General features: G+C 48.2%; 2 non-coding genes across 2 annotated transcripts; both read left to right on the top strand.

The window, feature by feature from the left end:
• The first annotated feature begins 431 nt into the window (after positions 1-431).
• On the top strand, positions 432-503 carry TRNAE-UUC (transfer RNA glutamic acid (anticodon UUC)). The gene has a single exon. It is a non-coding gene; the product is annotated as a tRNA-Glu (tRNA).
• A 610-nt stretch (positions 504-1,113) lies between these two features.
• Positions 1,114-1,185, top strand: TRNAQ-CUG (transfer RNA glutamine (anticodon CUG)). The gene has a single exon. It is a non-coding gene; the product is annotated as a tRNA-Gln (tRNA).
• Positions 1,186-7,245: the final 6,060 nt, after the last annotated feature.

Genomic DNA, 7,245 nt, shown 5'->3' with positions numbered 1-7,245 from the left:
GCTGCTGTGTCACGGTGTTAACTGCCACAGTGATCGGTACTCTAGCTACAGCTGCACTCTGTCGCCACGTAGAGTTCTGCAGTGAGGGTGAATGTGCAGCGCTGCTGTAAGGGTCAGACTGCAGTGAACGGACCCGGTGCAGTGCTGCAGTGCTGCTCGGTGTGTGATGTGCAGTGCTGTGTGTTTTCATATTGAGGTGTTCTTCTGTCATCTCCCTAAATATCCCGAGACTGTCCATGTGGTAAAGAGCGATGAGCACAACTCGGGTTAAAAGAATGATCTGGTTCCTTGTTAGAGTGAAGTTTGTCTCTTTACTCCTGGTGTGTCCAGCTCCCCGCAGTGCAGACACTGGCAGCTCACTGAAGGCTGCAGGAGGCGCTGCGGGGCAGAGGCCTCTATTTATAAAGAGACCCGGGCAGGTCACACACAGCTCCCATATGGTCTAGCGGTTAGGATTCCTGGTTTTCACCCAGGCGGCCCGGGTTCGACTCCCGGTATGGGAAGGACACATTTTTATTGTTGCCGGACATTTTCTTCCTCCTTAATTCCGCCGCAGCTCGTGCAGAGGTCACATATCTCTCCTCCTTCTTCCGTCTCTTCACCGAGAGGAGTTCACCGACCCCTCTGGGTCTCACCTGCCCCTCGCTGCGGGGCTTCCAAGTAACTTCACAAGAGGAACCGGACGATTCTGTTCAAACCCGCGCTTTATTCTCCTGTAAAATGCGCTCATTACATGTTCTGCTCGCTCCACATGGGGAGAGAGCGGGGGTTTTACTGAAGCTTGTGAAGGAAAGGGCCCGTTTCATTCCTTTCACAAGACGCTTCATAAGGCTTCTAAGCGCTAGAAGTGCGAGGTAAATGAAAGGATCTGAGTCAGAGGACGTTTAAAAGCGCACGTGACTTCTATGCGCCCTTTAAAAAGAATCCAGGCTGCAGCTCTGGGTGTTTGTGTATTTCCTTGTTAAATGTCCCTTTTTACATATACCTGGAGCTTTGTATGAAATGTAAAAGTAGAAGGACTTGTAGTGAATTAAAAAATAAAGAGATCACCACAGCTCACCCCACCCAGCCCCACCCAGTCTTGTCAGTGGAAGCGTTAGCAATGAGACATGTGGTTCCATGGTGTAATGGTTAGTGCTGTGGACTCTGAATCCACCGATCCGAGTTCAAATCTCGGTGGGACCTACAAATTTTGCCCACTGTACAAACGTGTAATCATCTGTTGCAGTTATTAACTGGATGGTGAATTAAAGTGCCCACGTGCCCTTCTCCTATTTTATATGCGCAGAGAGAGAGAAGAGATGATGCGTGCTTTAGAAGAAGGCTGGCACATATTGTTAAAATGCATTATACCGTAAGCGGGGTGCATGAGAGGGGCTCAGCAGGCAGTGGAAAGGGAGAGGAATGCAGATTGACAGGGGCACTAAGGGGCTTATTTACAAGATAGTGGCGCATCAGCTCTGATGCGCCACTGTTCTTGCGTCGCATTGCGCCCCTGTAACGTCACCATGGTATTTACTATACAGCGCACCATGGCGCACCTTAGCACAATAACGTCATAATTTATGATGCCATTGTGGCATTTTTCTGGATTAGCACCAAAAATGATGGCGCTAGTCCAGCAAATTACAGGGAAGCCCATGGGTTATTATGGGAACGTCAGTTTAATGTATGCCCTGAGCAGGCATTGAAAATGATGGAAAAATTGGTGCTTTGAAATGTTGTAAATTTCACTGTGCCATTTTTTTGGTTCTTTCTGCATGGGAATGCCCCCATCTTGCATACATTATAGCGGGCGCAGGTATAATGTGGCCCAAAGGGTACAAAGAGGCACAAAGCATGCATTGCACCACTTTGTAAATGTGGTGCAGGGTGGGGGCCTCCTTAACGCCTCCCTAGTGTAACAAAATTATGCTAGGATGGCGCAAGTAGACACAAGGGGCTTGTAAATATACCCCTAAGTGAGCGAGAACACACTATTCTGTAAAATAACCTATATTTTTGAGGAAGAGGGAGAGGAACAGAGATATTTTGTCTGAGTATATCTAAAAATTCTCCTGAAATCTTCAGTATCCTCAACTGAAGGCACCTGTATCCAACTATTAATGAGAAACAACCCCACCCCTTGCTATGCCCCTGTGTACATTCACTATTTGTTATCCGGCCACGGACTGTAATTTGACCTAAATTGTATAAAATACATTTATTAGCCAAGGACAAGATAAATGAGCTGGAGAGTTTAGAAGAGCTCCCAGCATCCTGGTGACGTCACTGTGCGTCATAGCTCCACTTATCAGCTGGGAGCAGGGCCACACCCACGGGGAGGGAGAGGCAGCCCTTGTATTGTCTAAAACACACACACACACACTACTTGTTAATGGCAGAGGCACTTGTGAAAACAGCCTTAATTTAAATTATCTGTGTTCACCTCGGATTTATAAAGCACACACGAAGAGGAGGCAGGGCAGCCCTTCACTGTAGTGTGGGTTCCCCCATTTTAAACAATGGAGTTTGTGCTCCTTTCAATTTGTATTTAATGTTTCCTATGTGGCAGACCTAGACAATAATCCTTTCTGTTTGGGGGTGCAAACAGTTCATGTCCGCTGCATTTCTTGGGGTTTTTAGGCAGCAAGATCTGTGAAGGCCTCTGATGTGCAGCTGAGAACACACATTTGTGCAGAGAAAACACAAAGAAGGGAGATGGGGGCATTTATTAGAATAAAGAACATTCACTCGACCATATGATTGCATTGTTTGGTCCTTAATAAATCACTTTATCGCATTATCCCCATCTATATTAATTCTTAAACCAGGACTGGATTATAAACTGGGTGGAGCGGGTTCCTCGTGGGCAGGTTCAGGGTGCAGAGTGTCCCCTCCTGTCTCCCCCTCTGCCTCCTACAGACTGAAGACAGCAGCGTCCGGGGGTCTGAGCCCAGACTCAGCTCTACACGTGCAGTGAAGGCCTTGCAGTGCTCAGCTCTACACGTGCAGTGAAGGCCTCCCAGTGTCTGTGGGGTCTGAGCCCAGACTCAGCTCTACACGTGCTGTGAAGGCCTCGCAGTGTCTGTGGGGTCTGAGCCCAAGACTCAGCTCTACACCTGCTGTGAAGGCCTTGCAGTGCTCAGCTCTACACGTGCAGTGAAGGCCTGGCAGTGTCCGTGGGGTCTGAGCCCACCTCAGCTCTACACGTGCAGTGAAGGCCTGGCAGTGTCCGTGGGGTCTGAGCCCACCTCAGCTCTACACGTGCAGTGAAGGCCTTGCAGTGTCCGTGGGGTCTGAGCCCAGACTCAGCTCTACACGTGCAGTGAAGGCCTGGCAGTGTCTGTGGGGTCTGAGGCCAGACTTAGCTCTACTCATGCAGTGAAGGCCTGGCAGTGTCTGTGGGGTCTGATCTGGCAGTGTCCGTGGGGTCTGAGCCCAGACTTAGCTCTACACGTGCTGTGAAGGCCTTGCAGTGTCTGTGGGGTCTGGCCTGGCAGTGTCTGTGGGGTCTGATCTGGCAGTGTCCGTGGGGTCTGAGCCCAGACTTAGCTCTACACGTGCTGTGAAGGCCTGGCAGTGTCTGTGGGGTCTGAGCCCAGACTCAGCTCTACACGTGCAGTGAAGGCCTTGCAGCGTCTGTGGGGTCTGAGCCCAGACTCAGCTCTACACATGTTGTTAAGGCCTTGCAGTGTCTGTGGGGTCTGGCCTGGCAGTGTCTGTGGGGTCTGAGCCCAGACTCAGCTCTACACGTGCAGTGAAGGCTTTGCAGTGTCTGTGGGGTCTGAGCCCAGACTCAGCTCTACACGTGCAGTGAAGGCCTTGCAGTGACCGTGGGGTCTGAGCCCAGACTCAGCTCTGCACATGTTGTTAAGGCCTTGCAGTGTCTGTGGGGTCTGGTCTGGCAGTGTCTGTGGGGTCTGAGCCCAGACTCAGCTCTACACGTGCAGTGAAGGCCTTGCAGTGTCTGTGGGGTCTGAGCCCAGACTCAGCTCTACACGTGCTGTGAAGGCCTTGCAGTGTCTGTGGGGTCTGAGCGTCTGTGGGGTCTGAGCCCAGACTCAGCTCTACACGTGCTGTGAAGGCCTGGCAGTGTCAGTCCCAGCTCCCCCCAGACAGTAAGTGCACGGAGTGGGATAGATTTACTGTCTGGAACTAGTACTTCCGGGTAATCCTGTGACACCCCAACCATGATTTGTAATCAGGGCCATAGAGTTCTTACAATGATGCTGTTATGAATAACTTTTTACACAAATGAACCATTTACACTACTTCTTACCAGTGTCAATTATAGACACCAAGGACTGCACAGTTATGGCATCTTCACCCCCTTACATTCCTGCAGAGGTGTGACGCCCACTGATGGGAGCTGAGAAAAGCACATTTGTTTGGTTGATGCCCTCATCCCGAGCCCATACCTTGCCCTCTAAGTGGCAAGGGTATGCCCAGACGTGGGTCCCGTGCTCACTCTGCCACCAGACTGGAAAAGGAGTGTCCACTCCTATCTGAGCCAAAAACACGTAGGCCCTTATTTATGGGGAGTTGGCGTAGGGCAGCGCCACAACTCTTCTTCCTGCGCTGCCCTACACCAATGTGAAAAGGCAGGAGTGCACCATATTTATTAAATCCGGCACGTTCCTGTCATTTCTCCCTGCTCTGGCGCACAATTGGCTGCCTAGCGCCAGCGCAGACACCCTTGCACCATGGTGCAAGCATGTCTGCGTTGCATGCAGGATTGCAGAATGCAGCACACATAGAAAGAGGAAAAAATAAGGAGAAATGAAAATATTTCTCCTAATTACGCCTGCTCTGGTGATGCGTAAAGGTTTGGTGCCACCCTAGGTTTATGTTTCGGCGTCAAATTCCATGGGTGTTGCGTGGGAAAACCCACCCCAAAGCCCGTGAAATGCCTCCCTGGTGCGACCTGCGCCACTTTGTCTTACTCCATATCTATGAGGCCACGCATAGCGGGTGTGTGTTGCCTCATAGATATGGTTGAGGGGCTTGCACAACCACAGCGTAAAAAATGTGCAGCTCCGCGGCGCAAGCCTCTCATAAATACGCCCCTAAAAGCTTCGGAACTGAAGCCTTCTCTGTGCATGTCCTGGAACGGTGTGAAATCAGTCATGGATTTCAGTGCTTGGAAGCTTCCTCACACAAGATGGAAACCGGCTCTCAGTGTTTCAAAACTGGAACTGGGAACAACTTGAGGCACCAGACACCGCTTCAGCCGCATCTTCCGCTCTCAATGGATGTGGGCTGCCGATTTTTTGTGCGGCTTTTTTTGTTTGTTTTTGCAGGTAAGCAATGCATGCCAATAAACCCGATTCAAGCGGGAGACTCCAGATTTCTTAAGGCAAAAATGGCTTTATTTTGTCTGTCTCCCACCTGAAATTGCTTCTGCTTCAATAGATGTCAATAGGGGAAATACTTTGTCTCAATTATTTTTCAAAAATCTCCCACTTCCTTCTTCTAAAATGTAGGCATGTATGTTCAGGTAAACTTGGCACCCCTGACATTAGAGCGCTTTACACGAGGAACAGATTAGATTTCAATTTTTGGGGAGCAAACAGTATTGTCATCAACAATTGTCATCACCATTCATATGCTGGATAATTACCAAGAAAGTGCAGAAATAAAACAGAAAACATTTTTTAATTTTATCCGTTAACACTTTATTAAATGCTTCCTTTAACACAATACTTTTCTGTCAGCTTGCCCCCCTTGTAAGTTATCCACGTGGAGTCAGGTCCATGCTCCGCATGTTACTGTTGTGTAGCCACAGAAGGGGTGTCCACACAGACACAGGAAGAATACAACACCTGTGTGTAGCGTCAAGTGCCACAACACCGCCTATAGAATAATGTATAGATGTCCGCGGGGAATGAAAATAGGAAAAGAAGGGTCATGTCAGAGATGCAAATGTTTTCCTGCTCAAGACCTGCAATAAATGAAAACAAATGTATTAAGTAAATATTAATGTGAGGTCTCACCTGGATTTGAACTCAAATTGCTGGACTCAGAGTCCAGACTGCTAACCATTACACCATCAAACCTGGCATTCTACTCTACTCTTCATCCAAAGTCCTAGGAGAACTGAGGCAGTGTCAGTCCCCACCTACTGTCTATCGCTTGAATTTGTTCACACTGTAAATCAAAAATGACAAATCCAACAGCACAACAAAAATGTGTATTTCACAAGTAACTCCATTAAAATACAAATATACTTTTGCTGGCGCAGAAACAAAGTAAACGTCACGTCTGATGCTTTGAAATCTCCATTTAGCATGGCCCCTTAACTAACCACCAAGAGTCTTTGCACGGTTGGGAACCTTTGTAAAAGAGTCAGTGGGTCACTGTGAATGCAGCAGAACTTCACCCCTGCATTTCTTACAAACAAGGAGAGTTTTATTCCAGGTACAGGAGGCATCTCTGGTGTCTGATACTACCGGTAGTGTTCAGGCTACACTCTCTGAGAGAGCAGCAGTGAGGGTACAAACCACATTGGTTGAAAAATGTGGACACTGCAAACAGCAGCTGCAATATCACAGATGATATAAAACACTTAAAGTACTCAAGTCTTATACTAGAAACAACACAGCAGGGGAATCATGTCATAAAACAAATGATGAACCCACAGTGTGGACGGGGCAGGTAATAAAATGAGAATTTCCCATGGTGGGACCGCAGTGAATTGCTGCCTTCTTCTCTGTGCCCCGGTCTCTTTATATAATCTGTCCTTTTTGTTGTGCAATAAAAGACAAACAAAGAATAACCCTTCAAAGTATTAATGTGCAGGTTTGTTCCTCCAGGTCTTTAATACTGCAACAGCTGTGCAGCAAGGGCTGGGGGTGAGGGGGCGGGTGTAACCCACAAAGGGCATTAAACTCATGGAACCGGTAGACGAAGCAAGTTACATTTATTAAGACTTTAGATGCATTTAGGTTTACAGGAAAAAGCAGAGAAAGTTTAAAATGAATGAGTAGTAAAAAATAAATGTATTTCCCATACTGGGAGATTAACCCTGTCGGCCTGGGTGAAAACCAAGAATCCTAACCGCTAGACCATATGGGAACTGTGAGCTCTCCGCACAGCTCAGTGTATGTGAGGTGTCTCCCCAGTCACACCGCATTCCGTACACTGAGAGGTATATTGCTCTTCTCAGTAGTTCACAATCAATTGGGGTAACAGACACCTCACTTCTGACAAACCAGAAGGAATGACCAGAAGTCATGATTTTCTGCCACAACCTGCTCAGGTCTC

Source organism: Pleurodeles waltl, unplaced genomic scaffold, assembly GCF_031143425.1.
Source record: "Pleurodeles waltl isolate 20211129_DDA unplaced genomic scaffold, aPleWal1.hap1.20221129 scaffold_39, whole genome shotgun sequence".
Taxonomy (NCBI): Eukaryota; Metazoa; Chordata; class Amphibia; order Caudata; family Salamandridae; genus Pleurodeles; species Pleurodeles waltl.
Note: the sequence above shows the minus strand (reverse complement) of the source record. Positions and strands in the feature narration are given on the sequence as shown.